Source organism: Anas platyrhynchos, chromosome W (genome assembly GCF_047663525.1).
Source record: "Anas platyrhynchos isolate ZD024472 breed Pekin duck chromosome W, IASCAAS_PekinDuck_T2T, whole genome shotgun sequence".
Lineage (NCBI taxonomy): Eukaryota > Metazoa > Chordata > Aves > Anseriformes > Anatidae > Anas > Anas platyrhynchos.
Window position 1 is genome coordinate 13,970,390 of NC_092620.1, and position 24,317 is coordinate 13,994,706.

Consider the following 24,317-nt stretch of genomic DNA (forward strand, 5'->3'; position numbering starts at 1 on the left):
ACCCCCAGATGGTTAATGCGTTTTTGGTGAATGTCTGACTGGACCCCCAGATGGTTAACGCGTTTTTGGTGAATGTCCAACTGGTTCAATACCCTGAATCCGATGGGGCCCGTAACAGTTAATCAGCTACACCCCTTAACGCGACAACCCCATACAACTTCCAAGCACAAGGCTTTATTGCAACCTTAATTTATGAAGCAATACTCCACACCCAATTTTTCACCCATTTGAGGTAGGGAGGACCAAGGTTTGGAAAAAACAATGCCAGGAGATATTTCACAATAAAAAATTGCTACTTAAATCCCTAGACCCAGTGCTCTCCAAACAGAGAGGTGAGACTTTGAAGATTCAGCTCTCAATATATTAGAGAGGTATAGTTTTTAATCTTTGGTCATTGATTTTCCAGAATGTAGCTCTTTAAACAAAACTTCCTGGGTAAATTCCTTTCACCCATTGCTTTTGTCACTGGCCACCTACTCCTAATTTGATCAGAAAACACAAGGAAAACTAATAATTTCCCTTTATGTGAAATCCATATATACTAATGGGCTGAGTTTAACTATACAAAACATAGCAGGCCCCTCAGTGACAGTTTTACTTCTATTGAGAATAAACCAGTTTGTGATATTAGCAAAAAGCAGCAGCTATTTCAGATGGCATATGAAGTTGTTCTTCATTATTACTGTGATTATGTATCAGGGATCTTGTTTCTGCTACCAGGTCCCTGCCTCCCACACCACCATTCTACCTCTTTCCTTGTGATTACTAATTCCAAAAGATGGGATTTTTTTTTTCTTCATAAATATATATATTCTTTTTTTTTTCTACATTTTCAGTAGAAATGACTTTTCTTCATAACTTTAAACTATGAAAAACATTTTCTCTTGTATTTAGCAACTGAAATTGAGAAGACAAAATAAAAAGGAAGCTCTAAATTACTGAAAAACAAATCTTTCATTTGCTCAAGTATTGCTGCAATCAAGATCATTTTCTCAACTAAACTCTTCTTCCTCCACACGTATGGGTACATGTTGTAGTTTAACCTGGTAGGCAGCTAAGCACCATGCAGCCATTTGCTCACTCCCCCTTGCAGTGGGATGGGACAGAGAATAGAAAAAGGAGGACAGTTTAATAAGAAAGAAAGAAGCAAACAAACAAACAAGCAAAAAAATATGAAACAAACAAGTGATGCACAATGCAATTGCTCACCATCAGCTAATCAGTGCCCAACCAGTCCCTGAGCAGCCAGGTAGCCCCCCTGGCTACCTCCCTCCAGTTTTATGAGTGAGCGTGACGTCATATGGTACAGAATATTCCTTTGGCCACTTTGGGTCACCTGTTCTGGTTGTGTCCTCTCCCAGCTTCTTGTGTGCCCTCAGCCTCCTTGCTGGCAGGGCAGTATGAGAAGCAGAAAAAGTCCTTGACTTAGTGCAAGTACTGCTCAGCAGTGTGTTATCATCATTATTCTCATCCTGAATCAAAAACACAGCACCATGCCAGCTACTAGGAAGAAATTAACTCTATCCCATCCGAAAACAGGACCATTTGTTCTCAGACCTTTCTTACTGAGATCCAGAAAGAACCCTGAACCTTCTCTTTCTCTCTCTCTCTCTCTCCCCCCCTGCCCCATCCCAGTGCAGTGCAGTTATCAACCCTGTTTGAGCCACAAATCCAAAACACAGCAACATATGGGCTGCTATGAAGAAATGTAACTCCATCCCAGCCAGACCCAGTAGAGTTGTACATAAAAGCAAAATGGTCTTCCTGTACACATTGACTAATTCCTTCTAGAAAAGTTTAGTCTTTTTTCATCAGTCTCAAGATGAGACAATGTTGAGTTGCTTGTACATTTTGAACCTCTACAGGATTAGTGCTTTCCAAAATAACCACCATTTCATATGTATGGTGTACAATATTTGTCCCTAGATGCATGAATTTGCATTTAACTTGCACATACTATGAAATATTTTGACTGACCCAAATTAGCTACAAATCTAGGATATGCTGTATGACTGCTATATAGCCATCATTATTTCTCTTACGTCCAAAGTTTATATCATGAGAAAATAATACCAGTTGTGATTTTATATTTACTTTTAGGTAGTTAATAAAATGTTGAAAAAAAGTCATTAATTAGTCAATAAGAATCCTGTTAGAAATGCACTTATATGATAATTGATACCTATTTTTTGAGGTTTACCAGTCAGCCAGTTCTTAACCCATAATAATGTGTACTTTACTGATATCCTGATAATCTATAGTCTGAATGTCATGCATTGCTAAATCAAACAGCACATTGTAGTACTATGCAGTTACTCTTATCAATCCAGTTATCTCATAAAAATGAATATTTGCTTGATTAAAACCATTTTCCATAAAACTATGTGAAATGGCACTAACTGCAACACTGTCCTTCAATTTCTTATTGGTTAATCATACAGAAGTTTCTTCATTATACTGTCTCAGACTGATATAAAATTTGTTAGCTAAGTTGTCCTGAATAATATCACATTCTAAAAAACTTAGGATTACACAGAAAAATAGAAACTTCAGAACTATTATTGGTACTTTGATTAGTACAAAGAAGGTTGTTAGTGGAAGTAATGTATGCCTTTCTAGAAATGAAAATTAATTCTGGTTCTACAAAAAATCAAGATCTTGGTGAAAAAGTCCTGACTAGCTTCAATCACACACCTGATAGACATTCAGAAAAACAAATGATCACAGGAAGAACGCTGAACTTTCTAATGGCCACTGTTCTGCTATTAGTAGTTAGCATCAACCTTGTTCTGAAGCTGGAAAGACCAGAAAGATCATATATAAAATCAAATAGTTTCCACAGCAAAGCATCAACTTTTGGTCACGGAAAGCATGATGCTTTCATAGGAAATTACTCATTTCAAAATGTGAGAAACAAAGTTGTGTTTTTGCAATAGAAGGTGTTTGTGCAGTGGAAAATTCCACTAACCCTGCCTATTCAAAAGTGATTGTGCGGCATAGCACTGGGGAGTATGTTAAGCAGATAAGGGGAAGGTCCCACAGTCCCAAAATAAAGATAGTTAAGAAAAACAGGATGAGCACTAGGAAATTAGTAAAAACAAAAATCACGGGCTCTCTAGTCACGAGAGGAGAAGGAAAAGAAAAAGGATCCTCTGTATCACTGAATCCAAAACCCAAGGGGTCATCCTTGAGTTTCCCAGTGCTCTTTCTGCCAGAGGCTCCAGGTGGGGCCATTCTCCCCAACTGCGGCGTAGAGCACATTCTTTACATCTGGTCCTGCTTGTACAGGCCCAAGGGCTACTGCATGAACTATCTTCCATTTAATTTGTTCAAAGGCTAGTCGTTGCTAGGGGCTCCATTTCAAATCATTCTTTTTACGGGTTACTTGATTAACTGGGTTTACAATCAGACTGTAATTTGGAATGTTCATTCTCCTAAACCACACGACACCTAGGAAAGATTGTGTTTATTTTTGCTAGTTGGTGGAGAAATCCATTGGGATTTGATGATGTCCATCTTGCCATTTTATTCCTAAAAACTGGATCCCTTGTGAAGGTCCTTTGACTTGATGATGTTTTATGGCAAAAACAGCCTTCAGAAGGATTTGGACTATTTTCTTCCCTTTCTCAAAAACTTGCTCTGCTGTGTCACCCCACACAATAATGTCATCAATGTACTGCAGGTGTTCAGGAGCTTCCCCCCAGGGAAGTGGTGACTTCCAGGTCAACTGCATGAAGTTCAACAAGGTCAGGTGCCGGGTCCTGCACCTGGGGCGCAATAACCCCAAGCAGAGCTACAGGCTGGGAGATGAGTGGTTGGAGAGCTGCCAGGCAGAGAAAGACCTGGGAGTGATGGTGGACAGTCAGCTGAATATGAGCCAGCAGTGTGCTCAGGTGGCCAAGAAGGCCAACAGCATCCTGGCTTGCATAAGAAACAGTGTAGCCAGCAGGGCTAGGGAGGTGATCGTCCCCCTGTACTCGGCTCTGGTGAGGCCGCACCTCGAGTACTGTGTTCGGTTTTGGGCCCCTCGCTACAAGAAGGACATGGAGGTGCTTGAGCGAGTCCACAGAAGGGCGACGAAGCTGGTGAGGGGTCTGGAGAACAAGTCCTACGAGGAGCGTCTGGGGGAGCTGGGCTTGTTCAGCCTGGAGAAGAGGAGGCTCAGGGGCGACCTTATCGCTCTCTACAGGTACCTTAAAGGAGGCTGTAGTGAGGTGGGTGTTGGTTTGTTGTCCCATGTGCCTGGTGACAGGATGAGGTGGAATGGGCTAAAGTTGCACGAGGGGTGTTTTAGGTTGGATGTTAGAAAAAACTTCTTTACCGAAAGGGTTGTTAGACATTGGAACAGGCTGCCCAGGGAAGTGGTGGAGTCACCATCCCTGGAGGTCTTTAAAAGACGTTTAGATGTAGAGCTTAGGGATATGGTTTAGAGGGGACTGTTAGCGTTAGGTCAGAGGTTGGACTCGATGATCTTGAGGTCTCTTCCAACCTAGAAATTCAGTGATTCTGTGATTCTGTGAAGTAGGAAAAAAAAAGAAAGAAGGGGGGTATATTAATCCCCACCAGAAGAATCCTTATTAGTTTGTTCAATTTATTTGGGCAAGTTCTAGAACTTGCATTAGCGATATCAATTGTGGTGTACTACTTGGCTGCCTTTGATTCTGGTTTGTACTGGAGTTCTAGCATGTCCGGCACTGCAACATTCAGCAGTGGTGTGACTTCATTCAGGCCATGATAGTCCACTGTTAGTGTCCACTCACCATGAGACTTTTGCACTGGCCGTTTGGGAATATTAAAGGGTGAGTGGCGCAATATTGCTGCCACTGCACAGTTGTGGAAGTGATTGGTACTCCTCTTGGGAGCTGGGATTGGTACTCCTCTTGGGAGTCATCATGCCTCTTGGGAGTCATCATGCGGCGCTTGAAGGGCAAGCAGGCGATCAGGCCCAGCCAGCATGGGTTTATGAAAGGCAGGTCCTGCTTGACGAACTTGATCTCCTTCTATGACAAAGTGACGCGCTGGGTGGACGAGGGAAAGGCTGTGGATGTGGTCTACCTTGACTTCAGCAAGGCTTTTGACACCATCTCCCACAGCATTCTCCTCAAGAAACTGGCTGCTCTTGGCTTGGAGTGGCGCACGCTTCGTTGGGTTAGAAACTGGCTGGATAGCCGGGCCCAAAGAGTCGTGGTAAATGGAGTCAAGTCCAGCTGGAGGCCAGTCACTAGTGGCATCCCCCAGGGCTCGGTGCTGGGGCCAGTCCTCTTTAATATCTTCATCAATGATCTGGACGAGGGCATTGAGTGCACCCTCAGTAAGTTCGCAGATGACACCAAGTTAGGTGCGTGTGTCGATCTGCTCGAGGGTAGGAAAGCTCTGCAGGAGGATCTGGATAGGCTGGACCGATGGGCTGAGGTCAACTGCATGAAGTTCAACAAGGTCAGGTGCCGGGTCCTGCACCTGGGGCACAATAACCCCAAGCAGAGCTACAGGCTGGGAGATGAGTGGTTGGAGAGCTGCCAGGCAGAGAAGGACCTGGGAGTGATGGTGGACAGTCGGCTGAATATGAGCCAGCAGTGTGCTCAGGTGGCCAAGAAGGCCAACGGCATCCTGGCTTGCATAAGAAGCAGTGTAGCCAGCAGGGCTAGGGAAGTGATCGTCCCCCTGTACTCGGCTCTGGTGAGGCCGCACCTCGAGTACTGTGTTCGGTTTTGGGCCCCTCGCTACAAGAAGGACATGGAGGTGCTTGAGCGAGTCCACAGAAGGGCAACGAAGCTGGTGAGGGGTCTGGAGAACAAGTCCTACGAGGAGTGGCTGAAGGAGCTGGGCTTGTTCAGCCTGGAGAAGAGGAGGCTCAGGGGCGACCTTATCGCTCTCTACAGGTACCTTAAAGGAGGCTGTAGTGAGGTGGGGGATGGCCTGTTCTCCCACGTGCCTGGTGACAGGATGAGGTGGAATGGGCTAAAGTTGCACGAGGGGTGTTTTAGGTTGGATGTTAGGAAGAACTTCTTTACTGAAAGGGTTGTTAGGCACTGGAACAGGCTGCCCAGGGAGGTGGTGGAGTCACCATCCCTGGAGGTCTTCAAAAGACGTTTAGATGTAGAGCTTAGGGATATGGTTTAGAGGGGACTGTTAGCGTTAGGTCAGAGGTTGGACTCGATGATCTTGAGGTCTCTTCCAACCTAGAAATTCTGTGATTCTGTGATTCTGTGGTACTTGCTGTTCTTCGACCCTCAGCAACCCCTCAACAGAAGCGTCCTCCGAGAGACTGGGCAAAGTAGACAACTGTTTAATGTCCTCTGTCTCTAAGGCAGCTATACTGAAAGCCCACCGGTACCTTTTTCAGTCCTTTGAAGATCCTCTCCTGAGACAGTCTATGCCAAGGATGCACGGAGCATCTGGGCCAGTCACAATACAAATACAGATGGGTTCTGTCCCTTTATAGATTGATGGCAGTCCAGTACACTGTGCACCGGTGTCTACTAAAGCCTTATACTTCTGTCTGTCTGACGTACCTGGCCATCAAATCCACACAGTCCAATAAACCCGCTTTTCTCTTTTCTCCCCCTGGCTGGAGGCAGGGCCCCTGGTCATAATATTCATGTCTGTGTCTGGAGGAATGCCTGCTGGAAGTTGGAGCAGCAAGCTTCTTAGAGAACCCCCGTTTTGTGACTGTTTTTCCTTGCAACTCATGCACCCACGCCTCTAGGGTCGAGGTAGATTTTCCATCCCATTTTCTCATGTCCTCTCCATGGTCATGTCAGTAAAACCACAGGGTGGCACGGGGTGTGGACCGCTATATCTTCTTTCGTGCATGGAAGGATGCTTACTCCTGACAGCTGAGGCACTGGTTTGTACAGCTGGGGAGGGAGATAAACTCTCTTTAAGTTAGTGGACCTCTTCAGAAAGTTTCTCTAAAGTATTCTCTTTTAGTTGGTGGAACTCTTGAGAATGTTTTTCCACAGAAAACTGTGGAAACTGCGGAACTGTGGGGAAGAGGAGAAACTTTCTTTGTACTGCCGGAGTTGTTTAGCCAATTCATCCACCATGGGTTCCTCATGGTCTTTCCAGGTCATTACTGCCAATGAGTTGGCACGTGATGATGGTGCACTCAGTACAAACTTCTGCCACATGGGTCATGTACACTTGACTTCAACTGGATCTGTGGGTATTTGTTCGTTGTTTAAGTCCCTATAAATCACCTCCCGTACGGCTAATTCCCTCAGGTACTGGATTCCCATCTTGTCCTTCTTTCGGCAAGGATAGAGTTAATTTTCCTCCTACTAGGTGGTATGGTGCTGTGTTTGGGATTTAGGATGAGAATAATGTTGGTATCACACTTATCTTTTAATTGTTGCAGAGCAGTGCTTACATTAAGCCAAGGACTTTTCAGCTTCTCACTCTTTCCTTCAAGCAGGAAGGCTAGGGAGCTGGGAGGGACAGACCCAGGACAGCTGACCCAAACTGGCCAAAGGGGTATTCCATACCATCTGACGTCATGCTGAACAATTAATATGGGCAGGCTGGCCAGGGTGGGTGGGCTGGCTGCTCGGGGATAGGCTGGTCATTGGTCAGCGGGTGGTGAGCAATTGCATTGTGCATCGTTTGTACACATTATTATTAGTAGTACTATTATCATTGATATTATTTTCCTTTCATTTCTGTCCTAACTGTCTTTATCTCAACCCACAGGTTTTCCACAGCCTTTTTTTTTTTTTTTTTGATTCTCTCCCCCATCCCAGAGGGACTAGCAGAACAATCAGTGTCAATCTTGAGTATATTATTCACTGGAGAAGAATGCTTAGGAGGGGAATGATTTGGCAGGCAGCTATGCAAGAATGATGAAGAACTAACCCTCCAGAACAAGAGTAATTCCGATAGAGCAAAAATATCCGCTTATTCAACTGGGATAATAACAACCCACAACACAAAAATCATATGAGAGACTCAGGGCCAGAATAGAAAGTACTTGGGGATGAATCCTGAGGACACGGTAGCCCAAGGGCTCTTGAAAGTTCATTTTGTGATTAAAGCCTGGCCAGATATGCAGAAAAAGCTCCAGAAGGTGGGAGGATGGAGTGAACAGTGTAGGTAGTATAAAGGTGTATGCTAGGAGGGGAGATGAGAAGGAAAAGCAGAGAGCGAAACAAATGGTATTCACAGCGTACTGGGTAGTGAGGCAGAGGGTTGGAGATAGAGGGACTTTTGGGAGGAGTCAGACCCAGGATGGGAAGGAGAGGAAGAGTGATGAAGGAATGGCAGGCAAGGAAAGCTAACTGTGTTGTAGTCTAAATCCTAGCAGGGACAGGCTATGAGAAGATAAGTGTGGCCAGGCTGGCTTAATAGGAGTATCCGGAGTGGAAGAAAGAGGAGAGATTGCAATTGAGATGACTCAATTGTAAATATGTGAACTTAGGGATTTCTTACTTTCAATCCTTTCAAGTTTTTTATAAATACAAATATTGAGACCCTGCCAGAGACAGTAAGACAGCATAACTAAATAAATTACTAAGTCACACAGAATCACAGAATCACAGAATCACAGAATTGTAGGGGTTGGAAGGGACCTCAAGAGATCATCGGGTCCAACCCCCCTGCCAAAGCAGGTTCCCTAGAGCAGGCTGCCCAGGTAGGCGTCCAGACGGGCCTTGAACATCTCCAGAGAAGGAGACTCCACAACCTCCCTGGGCAGCCTGTTCCAGTGCTCCGTCACCCGCACCGTGAAGAAGTTCTTTCGCATGTCGGTGCGGAACTTCCTGTGCTCAGTTTTTTGACCGTTGCCCCTTGTCCTGTCCCCGCAAACCACAGAAAAGAGGCTGGCCAAATCCCACTGTCTCCCACACTTAAGATATTTGTAAACATTGATAGGATCCCCTCTCAGTCTTCTTTTCTCCAGGCTGAACAGACCCAGGTCTCTCAGCCTTTCTTCATAGGGAAGATGCTCCAGGCTCCGTATCATCTTTGTGGCCCTCCGCTGGACTCTTTCCAGGAGATCCCTGTCTTTCTTGTACTGGGGAGCCCCGAACTGGACACAGTACTCCAGGTGAGGCCTGACCAGGGCAGAGTAGAGGGGGAGGATCACCTCCCTTGACCTGCTGGCCATGCTCCTTTTAATGCACACCAGGATCCCATTGGCCTTCTTGGCCACCAGGGCGCACTGCTGGCTCGTGGTCAACCTGTCGTCCACCAGGACCCCCAGGTCCTTCTCCTCAGAGCTCTTCTCCAGCAGGTCATCCCCCAGCCTGTACTGATACATGCGGTTGTTCCTTCCCAGGTGCAGGACTCTACACTTGCTCTTGTTAAACTTCATTTGGTTTCTTCCCGCCCAGCTCTCCAGCCCGCCCAGGTCTTGCTGAATGGCAGCACAGCCTTCTGGCATGTCGGCCACTCCTCCCAGCTTTGTATCATCGGCTTACTTGCTGAGGGTGGACATTATTCCCTCCTCAAGGTCGTCGATGAAGATGTTGAAAAAGACCAGATCAGCACTGACCCCTGGGGAATACCGCTAGTCACAGGCCTCCATCCGGACTCTGCACCGCCAGTCACCACCCTCTGAGCTCGGCCAGTCAGCCAGTTCTCAACCCACCTTACTTTTGTGAGAAACTAATTTGTGTCTTTGCAGTAGAAAACTAACCTTCTGTATTCAAAGGTAGTTCTGTAGTCATAACAAGGAGAAATGCTAAGTAGATAAGTGGACAATAGAAGGCCTCAATGATCCTAAATAAGGTAGAAGACTGAGAAAAACAGGATGAGCAGTGTGGGAACTGTTAGCTCAAACTCCACCCTTGAAAGCCCTGATCCACCCGTTCCGAGCAGGAGATTGGGATCTGCTGCGGACATGGAGAGAATCAAAGCTGCAACCTGAGTGGGATGGACTGTTCTAAATGGGCATTCGAGTAGTAATTTGTTAGACTGGAATAATGGTGTTATTAATGGAGTGCTCTCAGACCCTGGGAACAAAGACATATTTGCCTTTGAGTGGAAAGACCCTGAAATGGGGCGGAAGCAGCAATACAGATGGACAATTTTACTTCAGGGTTTTACAGGGCCACCAATTTATTTGGGCAAGTTCTAGAACAAATTTTGGAGCAATTCCAACCTCCAAAGGAGGTATTACTGTTACAATATGTGGATGATGATCTTTTATTGTCAGGACAGGAGAAAACAGTTGTGAAGGAAGCCACTAACACGCTATTCGACTTTCTGGGAAAACAGGGCTTGAAAGTATCGGAAAATAAATTACATTACGTAGAACGAGAAGTCAAATATTTAGGGCACCTAGTGTCTGAGGGGGAACGAAGAATAAATCCGGAGGGGATTCAGGGAATTGTTGAGCTACCCCTACCCAAAACTAAAAAGAAGTAAAAAGTTTTAAGAGAAAGAGGTTTTTAAGGAATTAGGAGTCACAAAGTCCAAAGGAAAATACATACTCCCTGGTGAAAGGAAAATGCTGAATAAAGTGCTAATGAGGGAAATATTAACTGTTTTGCATCAAGAGGGTCACTGGGGAATTCAAGCAATGTGTAACGCTGTGCTATGGAAATATGTATGTGTAGGAATATATATATATACTCTAACCGAACAAGTATGCAGGAGTTGTGTAGTATGTCAAAAGGTAAATAGGAAAATTATCCGCGGTCAGCCCAAAGGGGGGTGAGAACCAGGAATTCAATGCTTCCAAAATGTACAGGGAGATTTTACAGAACTCCTTAGAGTAGATAGATTTACATACTTATTAGTCTTGGTCGATCATTTGTCAGGGTGGGTGGAAGCTTTCCCTTCAGTATCTGCAAATGTGGTAGCTAAGGTAATTCTAGAACAAATAACTCACAGGTATGGAATTGTTGAAAATATTGACTCTGATCAAGGAAATCACTTTATGTCAGACATATTGCAAGGGCTAATGTGTCTCTAGGAATCAAGTGGAAATTTCACACTCCTTGGCATCCTTCCTCTTCTGGAAGGGATCAGACAATAAAGAAGTTCTGGAAACTCGGCTCCCCTGAACAAAGTGCTTAGCTTTGGCACTTCTCCAAATTCAAACTGCATAAAGAAAGGATGTGGGAGTTTCACCATAAAAAAATATTTGGATTGCTGTACCTGGACAAAGGGAATTAATTACCTCAATTTGAGACAAAAGATGCTTTTCTTAAGAACTATATATACTGGGGCTGTTGTCCTCTTTGTCATCTCTCAGGGCCCGTGGACTGTTAGCTCAAACTCCACCCTTGAAAGCCCTGATCCATCCATTCCGAGCAGGAGATTGGGATCTGCTGCGGACATGGAGAGAATCAAAGCTGCAACCTGAGTGGGGCGGACTGTTATAAGTGCTCCTGATTACTGAGATGACAGTGAGAACGGCTTAGAAAGGGTAGACACAGACCTGGGTAAAAGCATCAGTTAACCCTGATACCTGAGAGACTGCATTAACAAAGACTTTTAAGGTTAAAACAGTTGAAACTATCTACTGTAAACCTTTAACTTCTCCTTAGAAGAATTCTTAATGAATTAATGAGTAAAAGGGATTGAATTACACCGAATCGGAGTGTTTCCAGGGAACACTCCCTGGAAGTGGGAAAAAAAAAGAAAGAAGGGGGGTATATTAATCCCCACCAGAAGAATCCTTATTAGTTTGTGATTTTTATTGTTTGTTTTTTTTTTTTTTCTTCCTTAATTATTATTTATTAATTATTATAGAGGTGTATATATATTTAGAAATTATGTATTTTGAGTTTATTTTAGTAATATCTGTTCTCAATGGATGGAAGGAAAAATCAGCATTTCCAATTAATCCAGAACATTTCTTGAGTTCTCTCTCGAAATAATTGTTGGATTTGCACCCAGATGCCTAGAAAGACTGAAAAGGCCTTGTCCCTGATTGCTATTTCCAGCAGCAACTGAGTCTGGATTCTCTAGATTTCTAAAAATGACAGATCATACTCAGTCCCGGGAAGGAATAGATTTTGAAGTTGAGCTCCCTACACGTAGTCCTGGCTACAATATACTGTGTTATCAAAGGTGCCTTTTAAACAACAATGATAGAAAACTCAGGGGGCAATAGTACTGACCCTGGGTGTGGAAATATTATCCATGAAGTAGGGAATAATCCATACTGTACTGAATATGGTAGCTACAGGAATGCTAATATACATAACGCACACCAGATACAACAGGAGAATCCTGTAACCGGATGGCCTGTCCCAAATGGCAAGGGGTGGTACTGGCTGTGTGGCCATGTGGTGGTTTTACTCAGGTGGGCAGCCGAGCTCCACCACAACCGCTCTCTCACTCCCCCTCTCCTCAAAGAGGAAGGGGAAGAAAATACAACACAGAGAACTTGAGGTTTGAGATGAGAAAGGTTTAATTAAAGGGAAAGGGATTGGGGAGGAAAAAAAAGAAACAAAAGAAACAATGAGTCCACGCGGAAGCACAGAGAGAGGAAAAAAAATTATTCTCTACTTCCCATCAACGAGCGATGTTCGGCCACGTCCTGGGAAGCAGGGCCTCAAAACGCGTAGTGGTTGTTCAGGAGGAACAGCCCCCTCCCCCACGAGAGCCCCCCTTTTTATTGCTGAGTGTGACATCAGATGTTATGGAATATCCCTTTGGTTGGTTTAGGTCAGCTGCCCCGGCAATGTCCCCTCCCCATCACTTGCCTGCTGGCTCTTGGGGGCTTGGAAGAGGTCCTGATGCTGTGCCAGCACTACGCAGCAATAGACACAACACTGGAGTGATATCAGTGCTGTTCCAGCTACGAGTGCAGAGCACAGCACTGTGCGGGCTGCTGCAGGGAAAAGGTGACTCCAGCTCAGACAGACCCAACACAGGCCATCAAGCCAGGAAGGTGTTGCCCCTAGGATGGAAGGGAGCTTGCACCCTGAGGGCAATAATTCCAAATGTAAATATTATTGAAGACCCACAAAGCCAAAGCCCCCTTGAGACCACACGCAGAATTAAGCAGGATTCCAGATAATCCTCTAGGAAAATTCTCTAGCATTTCACAGGTGGTTTAGGGGTGAGTGAATTAGAAAAAAGCTATTGTAAATATCTCAGATGTTTCTAGAAGATCTAGAAAGTAACGGTCTGGATGCAAGAAAAAGGAGATAAGTTGGCAAAAATAGTACTCTAGAATTGAATGGTATTAGATTTATTAATAACCTCATAAGGAGGAATGTGCACTGTAATTATACTAGTTGCTCTATGTATGTAGATCAAATGGGACGAATTTGACTGATCTCAAAAATATATGGGGGAAAACAAAAACAAGATCCTACATAGAGTAGCTCAAGATGCCACTTCCTGGGGATTTAGAAACATTTCTGAGAAAGTAACTTTGTGGTGACCCGAATAGAATTGGCTCAAACCACTATTTGTTGGTATTGTAATAATAATGGCATTGTATATCTGTCATCCCCCGTGACATCTGAAGATTGTACCTTAATGTTGGAAAAACTCCAGAGTGCGGTATGTGAAGAGGTACAGAAACAACAATAGGAGTAAGAAAAGAAGAGGGGGGAACTGTGAGAAACTCAGTTGTGTTTTTGCAGTACAAAACTAACCTTCTGTATTCAAAGGTAGTTGTGTAGTCATAACAAGGAGAAATGCTAAGTAGATAAGTGGACAGTAGAAGGCCTCACTGTTCCAAAATAAGGTAGAAGACTGAGAAAAACAGGATGAGCAGTATGGGAACAGTAAAAAAACAAAGATCACAAGTTCTCAAAACATAAGAAAGGAGAAAGAAAAAAAAAAGGAAAAAGGAGAAATTAAAGGGTTGATCAAAAAAAATTGTACATATATGGTATAGAGGTGCGTCGAGTAGCTTGTGAACCTGTAGTACTCAGCCAATGAGGAAATGGGAGAGGTGATCAGGTGTCGGGTAATAGCGAATAAAAGGTTATTATATATTTACTATGATGCACTCCTAATTGGCTGGACGCCCGCCACTGCAATCACGAATAAAATAGCTTCACAGAATACCCTGTCTGAAGAAAATTATTGAGATTTTTCTCACAATTTGGGGGCTTATCCGGGATCTTGTCTCCTACTGAAGGGTTCTTGCCACCACAGACAGGAAGGTGCACCCCGCTGATTTCAGCGGTCTCGTCGGGGGTGGTGGGTTCTCTTGGTACATGTATGGCCAGCAAATGACCAAGACTGTTAATCTGAAGACAGGCTCTGCGAAGCTCTGGGGAGAAGGCAGGCCAGCACTGACATACCACAGACACAGCACAGACACAGCACGGACACAGCACAGACACAGACAGGCACAGGGATTACTGCTGATAACCTAGACTGGGAAGCCGTGCACGGACCAAGGTAAGGGAAACTTTACCATATCTTGCCCCGGGGTGGGTTTGGGGAGACTCTTGTGTGGAGTGTGAATGAGACGCACTTATAGTGTGAAACGAGTGTGGAGTCCCAATCAGTGAGGTTCTGTAGTCCTGCGAGGGAACAAACAAATTCCCCTCAGCCAGAGACGGACGAAGCGAAAGATAGACGAGCAAAAGAGAGTCTCGGGAGTTTGGGCCCTTAGGTGCACGGTACCCTGAGCATGGTGAAGTGAGGTGCTCAGCAGTACACCCCACCTCTGTCCTAATCCTAGGTGAAGGCATGTGGTACCCTGTGGGTGGTAGCTACAGGAATGCTAATATACATAACGCACACCAGATACAACAGGAGAATTCTGTATCCGGATGGCCTGTCCCAAATGGCAAGGGGTGGTATTGAAATTTTTCTCACAGTTATGTACTGTGAGCAAGATATTTGTGTATTGATTGATAATGTGGTGGTTTCACACTGATGTGCAGCTCAGCTCCACCACACTGCTCTCTCACTCCCCCTCCTCAAAAGGACAGAGGGACAAAATACGATGAAAAAAAGGTTCATGGGTTGAGATGAAAACTCACCAATTTCTCTCACGGGCAAAACATGCGCGGGCAGATTCATGTAATTTACTGCCTATTTCTCCTGGTTTTGGCTGGGATAGAATTAATTTTCTTCAGAGTAGCCGATATGGTGTTGTTTTGGATAATGGTGATAACACACTGATATTTTAGTTGTTGCAGAGCAGTGATTACACAGAGTTAAGGATGTTTCAGCTTCTCATACTGCCCTGCCATTGAGGAAGCTGGGGGTGTACAAGGAGCTGGGAAGGGACAGAACCAGAGCAGATGACCCAAAGTGGCCAAAGGGATATTCCATATCATGTGATGTCATGTCGAACAATTAATATGGGGTGTCTGGCTGGGGTGGGGGCACCGCTTGGGGACTATCCAGGCATCAGTCAGCAGGTGGTGAACAACTGCATTGGGCATCACTTGCTTTGTATATTTTATTATTATTGTTGTTCTTGTTGTTGTTATCATTTTCTCCCTTCCTTTTCTGTCTTATTAAATTGTCTTTATCTCAACTCATGAGTTTTTACCATTTTTTCTCCCGATTCTTTCCCCATCCCACAGTGGGGAGGTGTGAGTGACCGTCTGTTTCGTGCTTAGCTGCCTACTAGGTTAAACCACAACATTATTGCTAACAACAGACTAGAGCAGTGAGAACTAAAAGCATACTAAAAACACCTTCCTCTCATCCACCCTCTTCTTACTCCACCCCCTGAGCAGCGCAGGGGAATGTGGGTTATGGTTCCAAAGAACTTCGTCTCTGCCAATCCTTCATCTTCACTCTTTTCCCCTACTCAGTTTAGGGACCCTTTCACAGGATGCAGTCCTTCATGAACTGGTCTTATGTCGGCTTCCCATAGACATTAGTTCTTCAAGAACTGCTCCAACATGGGACCATATCATGGGATGCAGTCCTTCAGGAACAGACTGATGAAGAATGGGAAAGGTTGGGCATCGGTCAGCAGGTGGTGAGCAATTGCGTTGTGCATCACTTGTTTTGTACACGTTATTATTAGTAGTAATATTATCATTATTATTATTATTTTCCCTTATTTTCTGTCCTAATGAACCATCTTTATCTCAAACCACAGGCTTCATTTTCCTGATTCTCTCCCCCATCCCAGAGAGGGAGGGGGGAGGGTGAGCGAACGGCTGTGTGGTGTTTAGCTGCCGGCCGGGTTAAACCACAACAGTCCTTTTTGTGCGCAACGAGGGGCTCAAAGGGTTGAGATAACGACAGATCTGACCAGAGTGTGTTAAACCAAAATTGTTGTAAGCATTAGATCTGCTTAATAGTTGCTAGTCACAATGTTGATTGCTTTGATCTCAGGTCTGCTGTGCCTGTTTTCCAAATTGAGTTATATAGCACGTTACTTACTGTATGTGTTCCCTGTCATGCTGTTTATCCTTTCTGGGGGCTGGTTCAAGATGATTATTTTACTGTGTGGTGTAACAATGGCTTATGATATGATAAAATTTCTGGTCATGAGACTAATCTGGTATTTGTACTCAGCACTGCTGTCGACTCTATACTTTGGAAACCATATCTCAGAAACTATTAACAATTACACCTATTGCCTTTTTTTCTTCAAGGAAACAATCTGTGGAGGGGACAGGGGAAGATATTTTTTCCTACTTGTTCACTCTCCCTTTCTCCTTCACCGCCCTCTTATCCTCCGGGCTAGTTATGAGAGCTCTTCAAGATGTTGAATATCCCTGGGATGTTCAGACCAGCATGTTCTTATTGTTATGTCTCCTGAATGTGCTTCAGGTTTTGTTTAAGGTTAAACAACTACTTAGGAATGCCATCCAGAGATCTGTCCTGAGGCAGGATAATTATTAATGCCAGGATAAGTGGGAGGATATGGGCAGGCATCTAGAGCAGTGGGCACCTCTAGCGCTTTGGAAATTCACCCCTGAACAAGTGCAAAATCCTAAAAAACTGGTTGAGTGTTAGAAAAAGGTGTGTCATCACCCTGGCAATACCAGAGATACACAAATCACTGCAACATGTTGGGGCTTGACCTATGCTTACCGAGCTGCAATCAATTGGATTGTGCCTAAAGATAGTCATTTGGGGAGAATGATAAGGATTTGGAAAAACAACCCAAAAACTAGGGAAAAAAGATTTAAAAAATAATAATAAAAAGGTTAGATACTGTGTAATTGTCTGGCCTAAAAAGCCAATAAAAGGAACTTCAGTATTTTGGCCAAAATATGGGTCTGATGAAAATTCAGGCTTTGAATTTATGTGTAAACAATAAGACTCTTTTTTCAGAGGAGGAATCACGTTATACTCCCTATAATCCTAATATTGCACCAGAGGCAGCAGCTGCTCCAGGAGGGGAGACAGGGACTGCAATGGACGCTGTCCCTGGAGAAGTCGCGCCGAGGAGCACGGAGCAGCGGGAGTTGAGGCGGGGATCCCGGTGGGCCTCAGGACCGTGCAGGGGCGCCGCAGTGCCAGTGCCACTCCTCCCCTTACCAGCAGAGAGGTTATCAGTTTTAAGAAGGAAATGAAGTCTTTAATTGAGGGCCTACGAGAACAGTCAAATCCATTTCTAAGGACTAATTGGTATTCCTAGGGGGAAATGTCAATCTTGAGTATGCTATTCCCTGGAGAAGAATGTGTAGGGGGGAATGGTTTGGCAGGCAGCTATGCAAGAATGATGAAGAACTAACACCAACACCCTGCCCCGGACCGAGAGTAATTCCGATAGAGCAGAAATATCTGCTTATCCAACTGGAATAATAGCAACCCACAACACAGAAATCATATGAGAGACTTGGGGTCAGAAAAGAAAGTACTTGGGGATGAATCCTGAGGACACGGTAGCCCAAGGGCTCTTGAAAGTTCATTTTGTGATTGAAGCCTGGCCAGATATGCAGAAAAAGCTCCAGAAGGTGGGAGGATGGAGTGAACAGTGTAGGTAGTATGAAGGTGCATGCCAGGAGGGGAGATGAGAAGGAAAAGCAGAGAGCAAAACAAATGGTATTCACAGCGTACTGGGTAGTGAGGCAGAGGGTTGAAGATAGAGGGACTTTTGGGAGGAGTCGGGCCCAGGATGGGAAGGAGAGGAAGAGTGATGAAGGAATGGCAGGCAAGGAAAGCTACCTGTGTGGCAGCCTAAATCCTAGCAGGGACAGGCTTTGAGAAGATGTTTTAAGTGTGGCCAGGAATATCTGGAGTGGAAGGAGGAGAGATTGCTGTTATAAATTCAGAGTAGGGGACTCGGGGCTTCTCAGAAAGCTAGTTTATAAATAAGATTTATAAATCTTATAAATAAGATTTATTACCTATTGCTGACGGGCTGATGCGGTGAGAAACAAAGAAACAAGCTGGGGGCACCTTCCCCCATCCACTCTCTTCTACCTCTTCCCTGCCCTGAGTGGTGTGGGGGTGGGTTGGGAGTGGGGGCTGCAGTCAGTCCATGGTGCTTCATTTCCAATGCACCTTCACAGTCACTCTCTCCCCTGCTCAGCTGTGGGGTCCCTCTCGTGGGGTGCTGACCTTCCTGGTCTGGTCCTGTGTGGCTTTCTCCATGGGCAGTGGCTCTTTGGGAGCTGCTCCAGGTGTAGGTCTGTGCCGCAGGGTCTATTTGTCAGGAGCGGGTTGGTCCGGCTTGGGACCCCCTGGGGTCCACCCCCCTCCCAGTCACCTGCTCCTGAATAGGCTCCTCTCCACGGGCTGCAGCATGGAGATCTGCTCCACTGTGGTACACCATGGTCTGCTAGGGGTCTGCCTCTCCTGGAGCACCTCCTCCCCCTCCTCTGCACTGACCTTGGTGTCTGTAGGGAGGTTTCTCACTCCTCACTCTCCCAGCTGCTCTTGTGCAGCATTTTTTTTTTCCTTTTTTTTGGATGTGCTCTCACAGAGGCACAAACTGCTTTGCTCATGGCTCGGCCTGTGTGGTGCCAGGAGTTGGACTCGATGATCCATATGGGTCCCTTCCAACTCAGGATATTCTATAATTCTATGATTCTATGACTCCTTTTGCGTAGGAGGAGTCAAGTTATCCAGCTTGTTGGGTGCAGGGGGTAAATAAGTTTTTACTGAAAAAGGGTCAGAACCAGAAGAAAGAAGAGTCAGAGAGAAGGACAGGTCAATGGGAACCCTTGGATAATTTACCGCCTCCCTTTAATCCTAATATTACACTGGTGGCATCAGCAGCAACTCCAGGGAGGGAGGAAGGGACTGCAATTAATGCTGTCCCTAGAGAAGGAGTGCATTCTAGGCTCTGGCAAGAATTAGAACAATGTAGGTATTAAGAACTTCCCCTTCCCTGGTGGTAGTGGGTTTATGTGGCAAGGTTTTGGGGGAAGAGGGGGGGAGGGGGACATAGGGGTGGCTTCTGAAAGAAGAATCCAGAAGCTGCCCCATGTTAGGTAAGGGCCCCGCCACCGGCCAAAGCTGGGCTAATAAGCGATGCTGTTTGCACCTCTGTGAGAGCATATTTATGAAAGAAAAAACAAACAAACAAACAAACAAAAAAAAAAACTGCTGGGGAACAGCAGCTGGGAGAGAGAGAGGAGTGAGAAACAACTTTGCACATGCCAAAGTCGGTGAAGAAGGAGGGGGCGAGGTGCTCCAGGCACAGGAGCAGAAGCTCCCCTGTGGCCTGTGGTGAGGACCATGGTGAAGCAGGTTGTTCTTCTGCTACCCATGGTGTACCATGGTGGAGCAGGGTTCCACGCTGCAGCCCATAGAGGACACCACGGTGGAGCAGATGGACCTGCACAGGTGGAGGCTGCGGCCTGTGGAGGACCCCCATCGGAACAGATTCCAGGCCATACCTGTAGCCCATGAAGAAGAGACAAAACAGGAGCAGGTGACCTGGCAGGACCTGCTGCCCATGGGGGACCCAGGTTGGAGCAGTGTGCTCCTGATGGATGGACCCTGTGGTATGGACCCATATCTGGAACAGTTCTTGAAGAGCTGCTGCCTGTGGGAAGCCCATGCAGGATCAATTTGGGAAGGACTGCATCAAAATGGGAGGGACCCCACGTTGGAGCAGGGGAAGAGAGTGACCGAGAAGGAGCAGTGGAGATGAAGTGCTATAGACTGACTGCAAACCCCATGCCCCCATTCCCCTTTGCCGCTCGAGGGGAGGAGGTGGAAGAGGGTGAATGGGGTAAGGAGTTCTTGGTTTCTTTCCTTTGTTTCTCGCTTCTCTAGCTTGTTAGTAATAGGCAATAAATCTTACCATCTCCCTACTCTGAGTCTGTTTTGCCCATCACGATAATTGTTGAGTGATCTCCCCATCCTTATCTCAACCCTTGAGCCCTTTGTGTCATATTTTCTCCTTCTTCCCCTGTGAGGAGGCAGAGTGAGAGAGCGACCATGGTGGAGCTCATCTGCCCACCCGAGTAATACCACCACACTCATACTAACAGGACTAACACCAACTGTAGAGAGGCCCTTAGAGAGGGCCTCTTAGAGAGGACCCAGTGAGGCAAGGACAAAGAGGTTATGTGCACGGCCCCTTTATCAGAAGAGAGGTTAGTAGTTTTAAGAAGGAAATGAAGTATTTAATTGAGGACCCTTTAGGACTAGCAGAACAGTTAGATCAGTTAGATCAGTTTCTAAGGCCTAATTTGTATTCCTGGCTGGGGGTGGGGGCGTGATGTCGATCTTGAGTATGTTTTTCACTGGAGAAGAATTTTTAGGAGGGGAATGATTAGATAGGCAGCTATGCAAGAATGGGAAAGAACCAACCCACCCCCCCACACACCCCCCGACCAGGAGTAATTCTGATCGAGCAGAAATATCTGCTTATCTAACTGCGATAATAACAACCCACAACATAGAAATCATATGAGAGACTTGGGGTCAGAATGAGAAAGTACTCAGAGATGAATCCTGAGGACCCTGTAGCCCAAGGGTTTTTGAAAGATCATTTTGTGATTAAAGCCTGGACAGATATGCAGAAAAAGCTCTAGAAGGTGGGAGGATGGAGTGAACAGTCACTGGGGGGCCCTCCTGTGGGAGGCCCTGAAGGTGTGTGTCAGGAGGGGAGATGACAAGGAAAAGCAGAGAGCGAAACTAATGGTCTCCACAGTGAATCAGGTAATGAATCAAAGGGTTGGAGATGAAGGAAGAAATTCTTAGGGGAAGTCGGGCCCAGGATGGGAGAGAGAGAGAGACAAAGGAATGGCAGGCAAGGAAAGCTACCTGTGTGGCAGCCTAAATCACATCAGGGACAGAGAAGATGTTTCAAGTGTGGCAGTGCTGGTCACTTCAAATTGGGATGTCCGGATTGGAAGAATGAGAGATTGTTTGCTGTTGTACATTGAAAATAAGGAAGTAAGGGATTCTCAGAAAGTTGGTTCCACTGAGAACCCCTGATAAATGAAAAAGGACTCAAAGGCTGAGATAAGGACAGGGAGATCACTCCATAATTATAGTCACAGGCAAAACAGACTTAGTGTAGGGAATTTAATTAAATTTATTACCTATTACTGAAGGGCTGGAGCAGTGAGAAAAAAAGAAACAAACTGGGGGCACCTTCCCCCATCCACTCTCTTCCACCTCCATCAGCACTCTTTCCATCCTAATCTAAAACATAGCACCCTACCAGCCACTAGGAGGAAAATTAACTCTGTCCTAACTGAAACCAGGACATATCTCCACTCCTTATTCCATAACTCATTGGAGGAGTTGTGGACTCGAATGAGGGTGGAAAGGCCTTGCAGAGGGATCTGGATAGGTTGGAGAGCTGGGCGATCGCCAACCGCATGAAGTTCAATAAGAGCAAGTGCCGGGTCCTGCACCTGGGACGGGGAAACCCTGGCTGCACGTACAGACTGGGCGATGAGACGCTGGAGAGCAGCCTAGAAGAGAGGGATCTGGGGGTCGTGGTAGACAGCAAGTTGAATATGAGCCGGCAGTGTGCCCTGGCAGCCAGGAGGGCCAACCGTGTCCTGGGGTGCATCAAGCATGGCATCGCTAGTAGGTCGAGGGAGGTGATTGTCCCGCTCTACTCTGCGCTGGTGCGGCCTCACCTCGAGTACTGTGTGCAGTTCTGGGCACCACAGTATAAAAAGGACATGAAACTGTTGAAGAGTGTCCAGAGGAGGGCTACGAAGATGGTGAAAGGCCTGGAGGGGAAGACGTACGAGGAACGGCTGAGGGCACTGGGCCTGTTCAGCCTGGAGAAGAGGAGGCTGAGGGGAGACCTCATCGCAGTCTACAACTTCCTCGTAAGGGGGTGTTGAGAGGCAGGAGACCTTTTCTCCATTAACACCAGTGACAGGACCCACGGGAACGGGGTTAAGCTGAGGCAGGGGAAGTTTAGGCTTGACATCAGGAGGAAGTTCTTCACAGAGAGAGTGGTTGCACACTGGAACAGGCTCCCCAGGGAAGTGGTCACTGCACCGAGCCTGACTGAATTTAAGAAGAGATTGGACTGTGCGCTTAGTCACATGGTCTGAACTTTTGGGTAGACCTGTGCGGTGTCAAGAGTTGGACTTGATGATCCTTAAGGGTCCCTTCCAACTCAGGATATTCTATGATTCTATGATTCTATGAAACCAGGACATATCTCCACTCCTTATTCCATACCATTTATGTCACACTCAGGTTACACTTTTTCCAATACATTCCAATTAATCACCATTGTAATCTATGGTATATAGAATGTCCATTGAGTTTGCATAGTCCGTGACTGACTTCGGGCTCTATCTGTCACAGCAGTCTTTCAGGGCAGAAGAGATGGTGTGTGATATTGGATCATCACACGTTGAAGCCTGTTCTTGTTCCATCACATCTCTGTGCTTGTCCATTTCTATCAAAATTCATTCATTATTATCTATGTGGCTGTTACTATGATACCATTAATAGGACATTGACATATAGCAATAATGGTAATGGTGACATACAGTATTATATAATAATTAACATAATACAATTCAATTCATGGGCTATTCTCACCCAGTATTAAATCCCCTTGAGGTACACACCAGACCTTCCACCCCTGCTTACATTGCTGTAACCACCTCCAGAGGGCATTTGCTACCATCCATGAATCAGTGTAGAGATAGAGAACTGGCCATTTTTCTCGTTCAGCAATATCTAAAGCCAGATTTCACTTCTGCAAACTGACACCATTCACCTTCTCCCTCAGCAGCTTTCCATCTCCGATGCTTTCTCACAATACAACAGGTTCCATGAGTGAACAGGACATATTTCTTCTCATTTTCTGGTAACTTGTTGTACAGTGGGGCTTCTTCAGCACAGGCCACCTCCTCCTCTGGTGATATCCCAAAGTATTTGCCTTCTGGCCAGTCCATAATCACTTACAGGATTCCTGGGTGACTGGAGTTTCATATTTGAGCCTGCTGAGTAATCAGTGCAACCCACTTGCTCCATGTAGCATCAGTTGCATAATGTGTAGAGGGGACCCTTCTTTGAACATCCAGCCTAGTACCAGTAGTCAGGGTGCCAGGAGGAGCTGCGCTTCAGTACCGACCACTTCTAAAGCAGATCGAACTCCTTCATATGCTGCCAATATCTCTTTTTCGGTTGGAGTGTAGCGGGCCTCAGATCTTCTGTATCCCTGACTCCAAAACCCCAGGGGTCGACCTCGAGTTTCCCCAGGTTCTTTCTGCCAGAGGCTCCAGGTGGGGCCTTTCTCCCTGGCTGCGGTGTAGAACACATTCTTTACATCTGATCCTGTTCGGACAGGCCCAAGGGCTACTGGATGAAATATTTCCTGCTTAATTTGTTCAAAGGCCTGTCGTTGCTCGGGGCCCCATTTGATATCGTTCTTCTTAAAGATTTCTTGGCACAGCGGGTTTACAATCAGACTGTAATTTGGAATGTGCATTCTCCAAAACCCCACGACACCTAGAAAAGTTTGTGTTTCTTTTTTGCTAACTACTGAAGACAAAGCTGTTTTTTTGTTGATAACAAAAAATTGCTCTGCTGTGTCACCCCACACAATAATGTCATCAATGTACTGCAGGTGTTCAGGAGCTTCCCCCCGTTCCAGCGCAGACTGGATCAGTCCATGGCAAATGGTAGAGCAGTATTTGCACCCCTGGGGCAGTCGATTCCAGGTGTATTGGACACCCCTCCGAGGAAAAGCGAACTGTGGCCTGCACTCTGCTGCTAGAGGGATGGAGAAAAATGCATTAGTGATATCAATTGTGGTGTACCACTTGGCTGCCTTTGATTCTGGTTTGTACTGGAGTTCTAGCATGTCTGGCACTGCAACATTCAGCAGTAGTGTGACTTCGTTCAGGCCACGATAGTCCACTGTTAGTCTCCACTCACCATGAGACTTTTGCACTGGCCATATGGGACTATTAAAAGGTGAATGAGTTTACTGATCACTCCTTGGCTCTCCAATTGATGAATTAGCTTACGGATGGGAATCAGGGAGTCTCGTTTGGTGCAATATTGCCACTGGTGCACAGTTGTGATAG